This window comes from Anas acuta, chromosome 6, assembly GCF_963932015.1.
Source record: "Anas acuta chromosome 6, bAnaAcu1.1, whole genome shotgun sequence".
Lineage (NCBI taxonomy): Eukaryota > Metazoa > Chordata > Aves > Anseriformes > Anatidae > Anas > Anas acuta.
Window position 1 is genome coordinate 30,313,613 of NC_088984.1, and position 18,072 is coordinate 30,331,684.

General features: G+C 46.5%; 1 long non-coding RNA gene across 6 annotated transcripts in view; it reads left to right on the forward strand.

Annotated features, from left to right (window-relative positions):
* The window catches only part of LOC137858461 (uncharacterized), a 49,238-nt gene that overhangs the window by 12,816 nt on the left and 18,350 nt on the right, over positions 1-18,072 (forward strand). For 5 of the 6 annotated variants that reach the window (XR_011097745.1, XR_011097746.1, XR_011097749.1 and 2 more), the window contains exons 2-3: positions 9,867-10,295; positions 10,881-11,044. This is a non-coding gene — a long non-coding RNA (uncharacterized lncRNA). The remainder of the gene's footprint in view (positions 1-9,866; positions 10,296-10,880; positions 11,045-18,072) is intronic. The other variant, XR_011097748.1, reaches the window with a different exon arrangement.

An 18,072-nucleotide genomic window follows, 5' to 3' on the forward strand; every position in this document is an offset into this window, starting at 1 on the left:
TCATCCATTGAAGCTGCTTGCTGGATTGGGGATGGGAGATGGGTTTCTCCACCTCGTCCCAAATGAAGGCTTTGCTGCTTGTTGCTCTAAGATTCGTATCGTGGCATCTGCCTAATGAGGGCTCCCTGGGGAGGGATATTTAAAACAAATGAACAGGAGCTTCTTGAAAGCAGTTGTTTGAGTAGTGGATTGGGGCAGCAGCTCTGGGAGCAGAGCACAGCTGTGGGAATGGGACGGGGAGACAGGGCAGAGGAGCCATAGTGCCATGCTGAGCTGTACTGTGCCAAATTGGATGTCTATATCTAGTCTATAACTATATCTGGGTCTATATCTATATCTGGACCTATACATCTTTATCTATATATACCTATATCTATGTCATCTATCTATATATCTCTACCTGATCTATAATCTACATCTATATCTATTTTTCTATCTATAAACTGCAGGAAATTGGCACTGCTAAGACCATTCAGGTGGAGTTAAACTAAGCGTGGTATGGCCTGTCATATAATATCTTCTTACAAAAGCTAAGCATAAATCATTTTGATGGAAGTATTTTAACCACCCGGGCCCGTTGTTCCAACACTGTGTTTAATCGAGTTCTGGAAGTAACTAACTCAGCTGTGTTTCATCTCCATCCTTTGAAAAGTTTTGACCTAGTTTTGTCAGGAGCAGAAGTGAGATGGCAGGTCTGTCTGTGGACAAATGTGCTCTTCACTAGGTCAGTTGTTCACCAGAAAACACCAGGGAAAATCTCATGCTATAAAACCAAAAATTCTTTTCCTCAGTGATAAATTTGTGGGGCTCAGTTTTGTCTTCTCAACATGCCTGGTACCTACTCTTTGGGGCAAATGTTGGATTTGAATGACTCAACCATCAGTATCCTTCCATGTTCAGTATTAAAAGAATGTGTTGGGAGAAGATGGATGCACGTTTTTATAATGACCCTTATTTTGTTTAAAAACTAGAAGCATTTGCCAAGCGGTATTTGTTATGGCAAAACTTTAAAAATGAATAATTTTTTTAAAAAAGGGAAAAAGGAAGAAAGATATGTAACTGAGCCTCTGAAACCTCAAAAAAGTTGTGGGATTGTTTTTGGCAGGAAATGAAAAAAAATCCTTTTCCTTGATATTTTTCTCTTTCTTTTATATTTTACTTTATTTTTTCTGAAGCCGAAGTAGTTTCCTGACTACCTCTAATCTGAGCAGAATAATCAAAAGGGAACAAAGACAAACTGGGATAGCTCCTTCCTGTAAGGAAATGATTTCCAAGCTTTATCTGAATGCACTATAGCTCTGTGTGCCTTATTGATGTCCTTCCGAAATAAGATGAAGTACTATTTTGCAAAGGTCCTTGTTCCAGAGAGGGATGGGAATGGAGGAAAGAGAAATAACGGGGTTATATGCAGACATACATAAGACCCAAACCTGGAGACTAGCTAGGGAGAGAAAGCCCTGATGTAATTTCCTTTGTTTGACTGCGCATTGATATAATCCAAGTATTTTTTTTATTTTTCACATCATACCCTGGCTTGTATGTTTGGGAGTATGATGCTCAGAGCAATTGCTCTTATTAGCCTATTAATATGGCTGGCTCTTCCCTTAAAGGCAAAATTGTGGGAGTAATTAAAGCTTGCTCAGTTTGCAAAGGGAAAAGGGATTGCAGCTTGCAAAACAGGCTGAAACATCAACAGCAGTTACTGGAAGGAGAGCCAAGCAAAAGAAGGAAATGCTTACCCCCAAAACTGCTCTTCTCTGGGCCATCCTTCCAAAAGGATGCAAAACTTTGGCCTCCGAGACAGCTATAGAGAGCTGCTGTGGTTTAGTTTGGTCGGAAATTAGGTTTCAGAAAGGATTTGGGCTCAGCCTTATAACGTCGTTGAAAAATGGCCTTAGACTGGACGATGACAGCTTTTGCTAGTGGTACTTGTGCTTCTTGGCTCAGAGCAGGACTGCAGCAGGAAAATGTTGGAAGATCTGTTGCTTTCTTAAGTCCTCAGCCACATCTGAAGTGGTATTATGAAACTCGTCTGATCTGGGTTCCCACATTAAAACAGGAGTCAATTGATCCAGTTTCAGGGCATCTAATCCAAACCACAGCTCAGTTTTTTAAGAGGATTGGATTTGTAGCTCTAGTTTTGGGCCGCTTATGATAGGAAAACGGCTTTTACTTTGGATGACCCCCAGGATTTTCTCTATCTTCCAGGCTGCTTGTTTGAAGGATTGTGCATAGCGTAGAGCTGGGGGAAGTCCTGGCATCTCAACTCCTAGGTTTGGTCTGCATAGTCCAATTGCTTCTGCTTTCAGCTGAGTCAAACTCACTGTTTAGGGGAAAGTGGAAAAGGTTGTGCGTGTTTTTTGGAAAGGCAGAGCAACCCGCATGTGCACAAAGACTGTCTCCTATTGACTTGGCAAAGAAGCCCCATGCTCGCAAGGGTCCGCAGCCTGCTGCAAACACCCCTCCAGCACCCCTTATTCAAAACCTGCTTCTCGTTGTCATTTCTAGCCTCAGAAATTTCCCCCTGAGTCCTGGCAGGATCTAATGAAAAGAAAACGTAATACTCATATAACTTCTCAACAACATGGGTTTTGCTCAGCTCCTTGCTGTTGTTATATGATAAAGAGCAAACACTTGAGAAATGTTTATTTTAATGCCCTTGTGGAACCACGTTCCTATCCCTGGAAAAAGCCAGCAAAAATTAATGTATGTTGCTCACGTATAAGTACAAACAGGCTTATTTAAACAGAATGTTCAGTATTGGTGGATGCTGTGGAAAAATGGCATTTCGTAACAGAGTGATTTGACTTGTAAAACAGCCACAAAACATTGAAAACCGTTCTGGTGTTTGCAGGGGGGAAACACAGGCTTTGGACACATTTTTATTTTTTTCCCTCTTTTGCCAGTATTCAAAACTTAGTGATGTATTTATGTTTGCCATATTGTGGGATTGTCTTCAGAGCCTTTAAAAAAAGACTAAAAAAGAAAAAGGGTCCTATGTTTTCCAGATACGGGACCTCAGCTTTCTAGTTTAAACCAGGGTCTCAAAGTGGCAGCTTTTCACAGGAAGATGTGAAAACCTTCTTCCAACAGAGAAAATGAGGGCAGTTATCAGTCCTGGGCCCTCTGATATGGCACAAAGAGGTACTGTGAGCAGGGTTCTCCGGAAAGCAGATGATGGATAAGCCTCGCTGATGCGAATCCCTGACCCAGTTTCCGCAGCAGACTGGCTAAGGAACATGAAAGTGCTGCCGAGTTTGGAGAAAAGGCTCTGCAGGCAGGCCAGGACATGAAGGCTAACAACAAACTCTGTGTCTCCACCACCACCTTCTACCCTCTGCCCATCCTTTATCCCACGTGAGGTTCTTGGGAAGCACCAATTTGTCCCCTGGGTTTGCAAGGAGCTGGCACATCCTTCAACCTATCTCATTTTGGGTATGGAAAACAGGAGATTGGGGGGATGCTAATATTTTTGCTATCCCCTAGTGCTGGGCTGGGGGTCAATGATATCTGGCTGAGAGCCTCCCCAAGCCACGGCACATCGAGAATGGGGGCTGAGATAAAACCTGCTTTATAGCATGAGCGTAAACAGCTCCTGAGTCTGCTGCCCTGGGGGGTGGAGGCTGCTCCATCACTTGAGATCACTTGGCTCGGTGCTTGATGTGCTCTTCCAAACGTAATTGTTAGTACAGGGGCTGCTTATTGGGTTTCTCTGCGTGCATTTGTGTGGTGGGGAAGATTAATTCTCCCTGCTGCAGGGGTCACTGGATGAGGCCATGCAGAAGGTCTCACTAGGACAGGGGGTTCAGAAAGGTGCAGGGACACCAGACCCTCAGCTCCAACATGAAAGCAAGAAGGGAAATGAGTGCCTTATCCTGCTCCCCCCTGGACTGCCACATAAATTCCAGTGTTCAGAAACATGTGGCTCCCTTTTGGCCTTGCAACGTGCAAATCTAGGATCTCACCGAGCGAAAATACTCCTTCAAATGCCGGTTTCGTGCTTCTAGAATATTCTTCAGGCCCAGCAGCAACCTCTCCTCTGACACAGATTTAATGTTAGGAGTCTGTTGGCTCCAGCTCAGCAAAGCACCAGGTCATCGGCCATGCTCACGCATTCATAACTCGCTCCCTCTTTATATCTTATTGGACACTTAGGCCCTTGGGAGATGGCTGTTTGGATCAAGGAGCTGAGTTGGTTTTGTTCCTGTTTGTTTTGCTGGCTGTCCAAATCAATAATAGGTTAAAGATGTCCTGCTGATTAGCCATAACATCCCGGCAGCTCTATTTGTTCTGTCACAGTAGAGATCGGGGTCCTGGGGTGCTAAGGAAAGAGGACACCAGCTCTGCCATGAGGAGAGGCTTCTGGTCTTAAGAAAAGGGGTGTCAAGTTTGAAGTGGCCTTAAAAAATGGACTGGTGGCCCAGCTTTCCCCATCTATTAAGGGAGAGATGGCTGAAAAACTGTAACAAGTAGAAAACATATGGAGGGGAAAATTATATGTGAATTGGAGGCCTTGAGCCCAGAAGGAGGTGCCGTGCCCTTGGGAGAGACGTGGGTGAGAAAGGACAAGCTTGAGACATGTTGTTATTTATGAAACCATGAAGAAGTGACCTCCAGCACCTGGAGAACTGCACAGAAGTTCATTTAAACCTATCAAACATGTGCAAAGCTTCATGTCAGCCCCTCTGCTTTCTGTCCTGCACCCTTACTGCAAATCCAAGGGTGTTCAGATCTCCTCTCTGTGCCCTATTCCCCAGCCTCTCATGTCTGAAAGCATAAGGGATAGCATCATTTTCCACAAGGAATTGGGGCTGCCCAGTGGTCTGCATCTGGCAGGCTCTACACACTTCAGAAGAGAAAAAGAAATGACAGATCTGTCCAACTCAATATCTATCTGTGGGCATATATACACACACATAAAAAATGTGTATGTATAAATATTATATGTATGAGGAAGCTTGTCTAGAACCGCAGCATGCAACTTTTCTCTGTCAGCAGGCTTTCCCCCAAGCTGGGCTTACACATGGGGACCAGATGTGGCCATCCGTAAAGATCTGTTCGTTTCTATGCTCCCTCTTTTTCCCCCTCCTGCTTAAGTACAGCATGAGACATATGGGCCAACCATCCATCTGAGGCTAAGTGGAAACCAAGAGTGATTGCTTACAATGCCATAAATAGCTAAATAGCCATTTTCAATAGTAAATGGGGATATGTGAATTCAGAATGAACTCTCCAAACAGTTTGTAGACATTCCAGTTCCTTGTTTTAATATCTTCGTGCGCCTTTTTTCCCCCACTCTTAGCTCCTCTTGGTGGGAGGTGACACATTAACAATGCTTCCCATGAGCAAGGGGCCCACTCTGGTTATCTAAAGCAGAACGAAATAAAGGCTAGGACTCTTCAAAAGGAGCCCAGCAGAACTGGAGGCCTCAGGCGTCTTGGGAGCCGTATATTCAATTCTTTGAGGGGATCCTGAAAAATCCCATCCGCATGATATTGGCAGTTGATGCAAGGCTTGGTAGATGCACTGCCAGCTTAGAGACTTTGGATTAACTTTCAAAGCTTTCATGAGCTGCCTCAGCCAGCCACCCTTCTTCTTGACAGCAGGGAAAGCCATCCAGAAAGACGAATTCCCACCGCATGGAATGAAACTTTCTGTCATTTTGCTATTTGCTTTTGTCCCACATCAGGAAGAAATGACAAATTTTTCACTGAGTGGAAGTTCTGGTGAAATTTAGAGTCAGAAATATGGAAGCGACCTGATTGAAATGGACTGTTTCACGTTATAGTCTAAACACTGTAAAAAGTTATATTAAACATGGGTGTCAGAATGAAAGACAAGGCTAGACTAACCAACATGAGAAAGCTGGGATGAAGCTTTGGGTTTCAAACTGAGGTTTTGCTGTCCAACTCTGACAAAATCAAAATTCTTCCACAAATCAAGATTTTGGCTGAATCAGAATTTACAATTGGAAAGCTGTTCTGGGAACTTTAGCATTCTGCCCTAAACACGATTTGCTGTCACATCCATCACATCCAGCACCTCTTTGCCTTCTGCATGCCAAACTTGGGATCCTGCTTTGAGGCTGGCCATGCTTGGAGCAGGAGGTTGGGCTGGAGACCTCCCCAGGTCCCTTCTGACCAACACCTTCTGACCTCAGTGATGCCAACATTTTTGGGCATGGGAAACAGAAACCTTGCAAACAACTAATGGAGGAGGAAGAGGAACTGAAGAGGGGAGAGAAAGCAAGATGGCAGAAGAAATACGGATCTGAACACCCCTTTGGGAACGTGGCAGCCCCAGCTGCCAGAAAGACACAGGACAGTGGGCTATGCACCTAATTAAGACATAGATAAGAGTCTTTAATTTTGATCTACAGCACAAGTCCTGCTGCAGAGAGCTGTCCCCGAGCCCCGCAGCCGCTGGATAAATAGGTTGGGCATTTGGTGTCGTAATTCCAACAGTGCTCGGTATTGGCTCGGCTCTGTTTTATTCAAAGTCAGCGGGAATTGCTGACTGCGAGCCAGCACAGCTCTCACAATCCCTTTCTCTCACTAATTACTTCTGGCTGCCGTGGAAGCCCCAAGGACTTCAAAGGGACGACACTGGATTTGCACGAGACTGTCTCTCTGGATCTTCCACCCCGGTTTCTCAGCCCATGGTGGTCCATAAGGTTTCAGAAGGGGACCCACTAAACAACTGCAGAAAACATTAAAACGCATTATGCGTTCCCACAAAATGCACATTCCCACACACACAAAGGCAAGGAAAATGGAGAGAAATCAAAGGGCGAGATGAACAATAGAAATGCAGCTTTTTTTGACTCTTTCTTTTTGGCTGTAAATGAAAAGGCATGTGCACAAGATGGATTTTCACTCTCCAAAAGGTGAAATGGTTCTTGCATAAAATATACAGAAGAGCATACCTTACACCAAGAGCACGAGGGGATGCCGCAGAGGTGGTCCAGGTCCCCAGGCACTGTCATATGTCCCTAGTAATATGCCAGACTGAAGATAGGCCACCCCAAGCCAACTTTTTCTTTCTTAAAATCATTAGCTTCTCTTCAAGGAGCTTTGTACATGTCACACCTGAGTGACTGCATCCCTGGCGCTTAGCCACTCCATTCCTGGGGCCAGATTTTAAAGCAAAACAGAGATGTGCTCTTTGGATGGCTCAAGGTCAGGGTGGATGGAAGCCAAGAGCCAAAAAGGAGAAATCCTGGCTCAGGTCAGGCAGAAAAAGCACGTTTTTGGTGCTTTTTTTTTTGGTGAAGAGATTGAAAAAGGTGCTTCTCCTAGGGACAGGGGTGCCAGCTTGGGGCAGGGGAGTTTGGGCTGAGAAGTGGTGTTCTCCATGTCCCACTGTGAAACACAGCACCGAAAGTACAACAGAAGTGTTAGAGCCTTTAAAAAATATATTATTATTTATTTATTATTTTTATATAGCACTGCCCACCTTCTCATGGCCTTTTTGGGTGGAAAATAATAACATATATATAATATTATAATAATATAATTGAAATTTCTTTTTAAGAAAGGCTATAGAGCACACCTCCAGCACCACTGCTGTAAGCAAGCTTTCTGACGTGTCCTTAAAGAAAAAATTGAGAGGTTTGTTTTTCACCAGAGATAATCATTGAACCATTTAGGAATAGTGAGCCTGTGGCTCTCCTGGGCAATGCCCTGCAGCAGGGGGCAAGGGAGAGATGTCTGCTTGTCTCCAAAGGCTCCTCAGAGCCTTGCCATTTCCATGGGGTGTCTTCAGGAGGTGGACAGGAGCAGGGCCACAGTGGTGGCTTTCCACCAGGGAAAGCCCCCAGGGTTTTCCAGACCCAAGGCTGCATTGGCCCTGCCCAACATGGATGTGCTTTATATACTGTTTTTATAAAGCAGGGATCTTTTACAGCCAGTCAATGAGCTGATGGGATGGCTCCAGACAAAGCAAACAAATAGCAGCATTAGATTTCAGACAAATTCAAGAGCTTTTGGCCAGACTCCCCTCCTGCTTACACCAGCTGTACACTGGGCTTGCTCCATTTGCTCCACTCCCTTCCAATGCCTGGAAAAACTGAGGTTTCCACTAAACTATTAAGAAAGAAGTGATTTCAAACCAGCCAGGCTGATTTGACCATGCTCATTTGAATGGGTTTTTAGTAACCTTCAGAGACTGGCAATTCGGGTGGTAAACCCTCTTTATGACCTGCTATTACCTGTGCTCTGCTCTGAGGCAGCAGAACTCATTACGGGCGTAAATGGCTGGAGTGCTCCCGCGTACCAGCACAGGCAGCCTTTAATGCTCTCCCTTTTCCTGCTTCTCCGCGATAAAAATACATTACTGGCAAAAAAGAAACAAAAGCCACGGAGTTAGCTGCCAGTTTGCCTAGTGGCTTCTGTGCTTGAGGTTTTATTTTGCTGCTGGTGTCCCATGGTTGACTGCAGTAAGTGTACTTATTTTTTAGGAAGACGGCCAGTGTGGTGCACTTTCTGTTTTTTATTTAGCTGCACATTAAATGTTCCCCTTTGCCCCAGGTTTTACAAGGGATAAATTAAAGAGAGCTTTGCAAAACTGGAAACACAGAATGAAAGCAGTTGCCTGTCCATCCTGCAGGGCCAAAGAAACAGCCTCAGGATCAGCCCTATGACATTAATCCAGCTCTCTGGACTTGATATAAATATGACCATCACAGATCACACAGGGCATGGGAAGTGTAAGCATTCCTCTTGTCAAAAATCAGGGAGAAACTATGGCTGAAAGGGACCCCAGTTCATTATTCCAGCCTCCAAACTCATGACTGGTTGGATGTCTGTGCAAGCTAATCACCTCAGGTGGTGGAGATCCCTGGATGGCCCCACACATCCTCCCCCTGTTACAAATTTACTCTCAGATAGGAAAGGTTTGGTATCTTCACCAAGCAGAAGCACCGAGGTCCCCCAGTGTCCCATCCAGCTCCTTCAGCCCTGTGGTATCACTCCAGAAAAGCTCAGCGGCCGGTCCCACGGAGGAGGCCTCCAAGGAACAAAGGCCTCCAGTGGATTTCCAAACCACCAGGGGGTTTCCAAAGAGCCCGAGGGTCTGTTGGTGTGTGGTACAGTGTCCTGGGTGTTGGGACACACACACATACACACACCACCACCTTTGTTCTGCCCTCCCCATCCCCAGTGCTTTAGCTCAAGGCTGTGGTGCAGCCAAAGGGCCACACGTGTTTAGCCTTGAAGGTGCATGCCAGCACCCATAGCCCACCACTACTCTCATAAACTTTGAAAACGTGTTTCTGTTTTAGGTTTTTCGACCATGTTATGTCTGGGACAATGTGGTATCACCTGGCTGGTGCTCTAGGAAAACACAAAAAACAGTTGTGCTTCATGGCCTGTTTCCACACCCCACCTGTGCTGGAGTTTCTCTGCAGAAGTGAAAGGAGCAGATAGTTAATACCGAGAGCACCATCTGGTGGGCTGCAGGGCCAGATAACGTGGGCGGTCACAGCTGGGAGCAAGTTTGGGGCCTCAAAACCACCCAGAAGTGCATCAGGCCAGGGGCACCAAGCAGCCATGGCCCACTTGGTCCGGATTCCTACAGCAGCCTCAAGGAGAAGGTGGTGTCACCCCACAGCAGTGATCAGCAAACCCACAAAGCATGGTGTGCTCCAAGAGATGTGTGCCATGTCCTCGTGAAACCCCTCAGAGAAATCCCTAGCTGGGATGACTGAGCTCCAGCCATAAATACCCATCCTTTCACTGAATATGCATAAAAATCTTAAAATCAGCTGTGGTGTGCCAATGAGTTACATAGGTTTATATATGCGTGTATAGATTCCCCCCCATCTATCCATATTAAATTGTCTAATTTTGGCATTACCACCCCAACAGCTTCGTCCAGAGCCCTGTGATACCCTGCCAACAAGGCTCTGTGTTTGCTATACTGAACAACAGTTGGAAAAGGTGACCTTCAACAAGCAGATGAACCCGATGCACATCATACACCACTTTAAAAACCTCAACCTTTCAACGACCCTTCAGCATAACCCCCAATCTTTCAAGTGCTTTGGGATGGGGGTATCCTCTAAGATGTTTTTGGGCTTTGCTGTAGCTCCAGCAATGTGTTCCCTGCATGCAAGCTTCTAGGAAACATGTCTTTGTAGGTGTTTGTGCAATTCTATCCACCTGAGGCCTCACCTGGAGCCCCTTTAGCCCCTGGGGGCTTTGTGCCCTCCTGCCCATGTTGTCACCATAAAGGGAGTGGGGAGGTCTCATCCGCTCCTTCCAGCTCCTGCCTCATGTGGGCTCCTTCAGCAGCCGGTGAGGAGGCTGGCAGAGTTTGGGCTGCAGAAATAAGGGGGCTGGAGGGGGAAATGGTTTGCAAATTGATTACATCTTAATGTTCGTCTGCTGAGGGTGGCACTGCCGAGCAGGCGCTGTGATTTTCTCTGGGGCCCTGCAGAACAAGGCCGGTGATGTTCTGTAGCACGCTTCCCATGAATTTTTTTGCCATTACTCACTGTGTTTCTACGCAGCCATCAAATATTTCATAGAAAAGTCTCGGGCTCCACAGCCTCGAGATCTGCTGTGTCAGCTCACCCACTTAAATCTGTCAAACGCTTTGTGGGGAGGGGGACATGGCCACACAGAAGGGCTTCTCTCTGTTTTCCTGGGACTAAAAGAACTGCTGTCTTACATATAAGTCAATATACGCGTGCAATGACATGTTTCCAGCCTTGTAGAATCTCTCAGACCATTTCTAGCCTTTATATTGTAATATTAATATATTATAATAATATATTAAAATAAATATTAATAAAATAATATTATAATATATAATTAATATATTTATGCTTCTTGTACCATTTACCTGTCATGTTTTATTTTTACCTTCTCTTTGCACAGATCTCAAGAAAAGAACAAATAATATCATTGATGGAGATCAAAAAGAAATCTTGGGAGTACTTGACCCTCATCCTGATCCCTGCAAGGACTTCTGCACTCCATGAGCTCTGGCAGCCTAAGCTGCAGTTTGGAAATTATGTAGATACATGTGCAAATCCTCCCTGGTGAGTAAAACATATAAATAAGTATAACTTATTTATGAGATCAGTGGATGTCAGGTTGTGCACAGCTGCTCAGCTAGGTGTGATGTTCTCCTGATACAGTCCCACTTTATTTGACTTAATAACCTGAATTAATCTGGGCGTTGCTTGTCCATTAGTAATTTGGTCAATGTGGATTATTCAACAGCAGTGGTTGTGATGCTTTTCCATCAGCTCTCCTGTTTGTGCCCTTGATGCTTACTCTCTGTACGCTCTACTCTCAGCTGAGGCTACATGGGAATGGTTCCCACATTTCCACTCAAACTTTATTTCAAACAGGTGTGCAAAGGGAACTTATCAGAGAGATTTAAATAGAAGGTGAAGCAGACTGTAAATTTCCATCTACGCTTGGTCTAATTAAAGCAATGAACATACTTGAGACTGAGAATTTTGTTTAGAGTAAACCCCTTATCAAAATTGTCATTTGCCAGGAAATGTTAGAAGCAGAATTTCTTGTTCCCTATATTCTCGAGAGACCGTGTCTGCCATTTAAACATCAACATTTCTCAACAGCTTTCGGTTTAGCCCACAAAGGTTTCCCACAGCAGCTACAGGCTGTTACGAGTCCCTTACTCATACTGGTGATTGGTTAATTCTTAGTTAATTCTTAATTAATTAGTTAATTCTTAATTAATTAATTAGTTGGTCTATTCTCCCACATGCCTGGTGACACGATGAGGGGGAATGGGCTAAAGTTGTGCCAGGGGTGTTTCAGGTTGGATATGAGGAAGAACTTCTTTACTGAGAGGATTGTGAGGCATTGGGATGGGCTGCCCAGGGAAGTGGTGGAGTCACCATCCCTGGAGGTCTTTACAAGATGTTTAGATGTTGAACTTAGCGAGACGGTTTAGTGGAGGACTTGTTGGTGTTAGGTCAGAGGTTGGACTCAATGATCTTGAGGTCTCTTCCAACCTAGAAATTCTGTGATTTCCCAGAAGAAAAATCTCATAAGAAAACACAAGAGGTTTTCTCATAGCTTTCGTAGCTTAGCAGGTGGAAACATGCAAGCAGTGCAGAAAAAAGAAAAAAGAAAAAAAAAAAAAGCCGGGTGGACCCAGCTCTCTTGTCAGTGTCAAAATCTGGTTAGTAGAAACTCCTGCTGCTGCTCTTCATGAGTAAACACCCCTGAGGGCTCAGCTGCATGTAGCAAACACTCAGATAAGCTACAGACATGACCAGAAACACTTGTCAGCAAGGGCCTGGGGCAGTTTTCCCAACCAGAACGTGGCTGTGGGCTTTACTTTTTGAGAGGAGGGTCACAGGATGTGTTATATTTACAAGTCTGTCCCCTCCTGAAAGAGAGGACTTGGCAGAGGCTCATCTGCCTGGCCCTACATAAAAGCCACCCCTGGGTTTGCTCTCCCAAATATAAGAGAATGAATGGAAGAAGCCAGATTTACACTCCATGCTGCTAATAAAGCCCTTCTTTCTGTTACAACCTTTTTTTTTTTTTCTTTTTTCTTTTTTTTTTTTTTTTTCCTCATATTATTTCTCAGTTTGTTAGAGATGCACAGGAAAACAGATGCTTGTTTAAGACCATTGGCTGATGGATGCCAACCTGTTGCAGTCCAGGCAGGCTCTGCCTCCTGCCTGCGTGCCCATGCGATGCCTCCCCAGCGGTTCCTTGCCATTGTCACAGAGGAAACCGGGAGCATAACACCGCTGGGCTGCAGTTTAATGAGCTGAAATAGTAAAAGTCCATCATGCAGATGAGCTTTTCCCCTTCCCCCCTTTTCTGAGGGCTCTGACTCGCAGCACCTGCTTACTTCAGCAGCTGTGATTAAACGGGGAAAGAAAATGATCAGTGAGGCTTGCTTTCTTCTCCCCAAACAATACCGAAAATCTCCTGAAACTGGCATGCTCTGTACAATCTGAATCAAAACCCCGGCAGTAATAAGTGTGCCTTTGGACCCTAAGAAGTGTCCTTTGTGTGGGGTTCTCCCTGAATTTTAATAAGCTCAGCTTTCCACAAAGACCCCCCCCAAAAAAAGAGGAGCAGACACACACACACACACGCACAAAGACAAATTTCATTAGGCTCCGATCTCTGATGGGCAGCTCCTCGAAGCCCTTTCATCCCAGCCATGCCCTGTTGTTGTTGTTGTGTTGTTTTGTTTTTTTCCCCACTGAAATACATCTTGTCCCAGGAGGGCACAAAACATCAGACCGGACACCTGGACCCAATGTCATGTCCTGGCACTAAGCGAAGCGATGCTGACAAGGGGAATGGCGATTTTTTTTCCCTCCTAAAGGTGCAAAGTTGTTAATGAGGTGTCCCACACAGTAGCAGCCCGGCAAATCCTTTGATTAAAACCAGCCCACGTGGCAGAGGCTGAATTATTTGTGCTCCGTCCCTTTGAGGGATGGCAGTGGTGGGGGCTGGAGAGAGAGAGGAGAAAAAGAAGAGAAATAATTTATTCTGGGCAGCGGCTCGCTTAATTTGGCAGAGTGGTTTAGGCTAATGTCAAGAAACGGGAGGGGATTGTTAAATGGCACTAGAGCCTGCTTTTTTATAAAGGGAGATGCTGGCAGGAGGAATTGCTTTGAAACGCAGCATTTTGGGGAGGTGTTGGGGAGAACCCGACAGGACACCTTTCGCTGGGGTTCCTGGGCTGCGCTGCTCTCTGGCAGGACACATTTTCTACTGGGACAGGGGGACATCAGGCTGCTACTGCCCACCTCCTTGGGCTGCCTGCAGGATCCCAAGGATCCACTCTGAAGGCTTTGGCTGTGAGCTCCCCTACAGTCACACCAAGGAGGAGGGGAAGGCTGGGCTTTCCTGCCCTCTGCACTTTGCATCTCCCCAGCTATAAATCTCCCAGTCTCTCTGTTTTATTCTCACTTTGATCACTGGGAAATTGGGTCCATTGCATGCATACGGGAAAGGCAAAGAAGGCACGAGGACTACCAAGGCTTAGAATCAAAGCAAAACCAGCACAAATAAATAAATCCTAGTGGAAGGAGGAAAACACTCAAACTATCCAGTGCGTTGCCGGAGGAGTTCATGTTTTTGGCTGGCAGCCCTCTGGAGCATTCCTGGCATAGCTGCTCCAGCCCCAGGGGTATTTCATTTTTTTGGGAGCTGGGCATTTGGGGTGGGAAGGGTAAAACCAGGTCACGGCTGTCTGGGAGCTTTTGCAATGGGTTTGGGGTCTGGAAGGGTGGTGATGAATCGGTGCGGCCCAATCTGAGCAGCCCAGGAGCCCCAGCGCAGGACGGGGAGCCTGCAGCCTGCCGGAGGCACTGGCCCAAGGCCATTGATGGGGAATGAGCCAGGAGCCGGTGCTGGGAATGGCCAGCTGTCCGATGGAGCAGCCGGGAAAAACAAACAGCCCCGATCTTTCTTGCCTTTGAGCATCGAGGCTCAAACATGCTTAGTGGGAATGGAGCCCCGGTGAGTGCCAGCAGCTGCCTGTGCTTGCATCCCCCCTGGTTCCTACTGCACGCTGACAAAAAGCTTTCCTGGGGCTGAATTTGCTGGCGAGGGCAGCAGCGAAGGGCACACATGCAGGTGTGTTTTTTTTTTTAAATTTGCTCAGCTGGCAGGCAGTAACTCATCCGCCTGCCGTCCTGCATCACTCCTGAGGGCACTTCGGTGGAGACCCTGGGTCTCCCGGCATGGAGTTGCCTGGCTCAGATCTGTATGGATAATATGTCATGCAAACCTTGTCACATCAGCCCTCTGTAGAGCCCAGAAACCAAAATAAGCAGCCTGTGGGCAGGAGAGGACAGGGGATGTCACAGCTCTGGTTCCCCAACAGTGCTGGTACATGTGCTCCCCAGGGCTTGCATGGAAACAGCTTCCATGCCATGCAAAAATGTAATTGCAGACAGTCTGCCCAGTCCAGGAGGGGTTCAAGGTCCTAAAAATGGGAGAAACACCTGGGAGAAACCCCCTGCATACAGGAGCAGGATGGCCAAGCACCACTCCAGCAAAGCCCCGATGGAGAGGTGCAGCGAGGCTCTGTCCAACCCTGAGCTACTTAGCCCTGATTTATTTACATTACTTATATATATATATAAGAGAAAAATAAAAGCCAGCCAGGACTGAGATCGCCCTTTCCTTGTGGGGTGGGTTCAGAGTGGAGACGTGTTGTCCTGCCCACGAGCCGTGCCTGGCACAACACGCAGGGGAGCGTGGCATTTTGCCCAAATTGAACGTGCAGCCCCTTGGTGCCCCCTGGGCCATGTCCAGAGGATGCTCCCAGCAGTTTGGTGGGAGGGGAACACAGCTGCAGCCCTGAGAGGTCTTCCCAGAGGAAACTTTTTGGCCATATAGAGAAAAATGGGGGAAAAGTCTAGTAACTTCAAGTATTTCGGAGTGGGAACTTATTTTGGAGTTTCATTGGCGCAGTAAATATTTGGTCACCTAAGAGATTTCCTGCACATCATTTGTCTTTTAATTGAGCGTTTTGGCTTCATGCTGTAGCTCTTAGTGCATGCAGATAGATTTCCCTTCCAGATCAAAAAGGAACAAAACCAGCCGTGCACCCTCGTGTTTCATGCCTGCTTACAGGTGGGCTTTTGCACACATGAAATAAATCAGGGCTGCAGCGAGTGGGGAGGTCTTAAAGGTTTGCTGTAGACTCCTTTTAGTGTGCTGATGTGTCAAAAGTGCCACCCAACTGCTAGCAGAAATCTTGCCTCATCCAGTCTAAAATCCCTTAATGGCTGCACGCGGCGCAAAGAAAACAGCAAGTGCTCTCTGGTGATCTTTGGGCGAGCAGTCCTGCCTCAGACAGAGGGCCCGCAGAAGGACTTTTCCACTCGAAAGCTCATCTGGTTATTTTACCCAGTGACATCCTTTGGGCTAAGGGAAGAGGGACCTCGCTCTGCAAAGGCTCAGCTATCCAGGCTGCAATAACACTGCTCTACGCGTAACAGATAACAAGGGCTTCCAAGGCAATGAGTTTGAATGAATTTGAAAAGTTGCCCATCGCTTACAAAAACAAAACTTGAGTCAAAAAGGGGAGGAAAGTTGTCAAATGCCTTCTTTACCTCCCTCCGTGTGACAGCACAGGGCCCTCTGTGCTGTACATGGCAATAGCAAGTCCATAAAATGTGCATTAGGCAGAGATATTTTGGGAGGAAAATCCCAGCACCAAACATCTGCTCCTCGGTTTCCCGTGGCCAAAAAGTATAGGTCAGGCTTAGCTGGAGTCGAAGTGCTTTTTACATCCTGCTCCTCCAAGCAGCTCTGTGCAAGCTCAGCGTTGAGCAAGGGGAGAGTCTGCACACTTCAAATTAAACACACGCACCAGCATCAGTGCGCGGGGTTTGAGTTAAAGCAAATGACGGGATCTGGACCAGACCTCGCTCAAAAAGCTAATAAGCTTCTGCCCTGATGGCTGCCTTTGTGTTTAATGTGAAGACAATGTGCAGAAATGGCCCTTGACAGTGCACAGTTGGTACCTGTTGCCCCTCTCCGCAGCAAAGCCATGTAAAACTAACTACCTGTCCCTCCCCAGCTACCAGGCTCCGTTTTAATGGAGCCTCTGTGGGGAGGTCAAAGACTCCCCGTAGGGGAGATTATTACCGAATAAATCAGAGCAGCTCCAAGTGAGCAGCTTTTTTCCATTAGAGATCGGATATCACCAGCTCCATCCCGCTTCGCGTGCTAGGGTAAGGGGAGGCTGCAGCAAAACATGTGTTTGCTCTGCAAAACGGTGGTGGATGTGGCATTCAAAAAATAAATAAATAAGGTTTTTGGCCACGTGGAAGTGAATAATTTAGTGAGTTTGACTTAATGATTTTGTGGGTTTGATTTTTAGAATGATTTAAATGGGCACTGAGTGTAAACTTCTCTAAATTTCCCTCCCTTCTGCTCCATTGCAAGTTGTCTATAAAGCAATCATCCACTTGCTCATCTTTGGGAAAGGTTTATGAGAACATATCACGGCCTCGTCTTTGCTTGTGAGCAGTTCCCTGCAGGTCTCAGCCATGTCCCTCCTTCCCCCAGCCTCCCCAGGAAAATAAAAGGGTAAAAAGAAACAAAAACGCCTCGGTCCTTTGGAAAAGTCAAGGCTGGCCCAGCTTCATGGGCTCTGAGAGCTCCTGTTCTGGGAAAAATGAGGCAGGTTCAAGGATGCTGGGCATGGAAGATGAGTCAACTGGAAGAACAATGAAAGCGAGGGAACGGAGCGAAGGACAAACAGAGCAAAAGCCGTGTGTAATGCTTCTTTGAATCATCTGGGTCTGAAAGGCTTCTAAATATAACAAATACTGAAAGCTTTAATCCTGTCCAGTATAAACAACAACAAAGAGATTTTTTTTTTTCCTGCCTGGCAGAGAAATAGGAAAAAATTCCATTCAGATCCCACAGGCAAATTAAGGACAGGACAAAATCCTGCCCCACGTGGTGGCACGGCCTTTCCTAACCCCTCGGGCTGCTCGGGGTGATGGCTCCGCTCCCCAGCTCACGCTGGGAATATCCCAGCATCTGCAGAGCTACTCCTGCTGGAAAGAGCATGCAGCAAAGCCCACCCTATATCTTCAGCAAACCCTTTTAAGGCTGCGTCCCAAGCCAGGGATTTTGCCTTACCAAAGGAGCACAGGGCCGAGGAAATTTGCAGGGGTAACATCTGGCCGCTCAGAGCAGCTGCAATATTTTTAACTGCGTGTGGTTGTCCATGAGAACTGGAGAGACCCTGCCCCAAACAGCGTCAGCTCGGAGTTATAACAAGGTTTTTTTTCCTGTGTGAATGGGAAACACAACTCGAGCAAAGGGGATGGCGGTGTGTGGCCCAGGGCAGGGTGAAGCATTGCTGAAACCGTGGAGGGGATGAGGCATTGAGTATCTTAGTCCCAAAATCTCTGTTTTGGGGGCCAGGTTCTGTGACCCCAATCAATAATAAGATGTCTGTCCTCCTCGTGCAGTGGGTGGCATTAGGTACCAGCATGAAACACATTGTGCGTCTGCAGGGGGACACCTTGTCCTGTAAGGGGACATGTTGTCTACTTGGGACATGTTATCCATCCATGGTGAAGGCAGA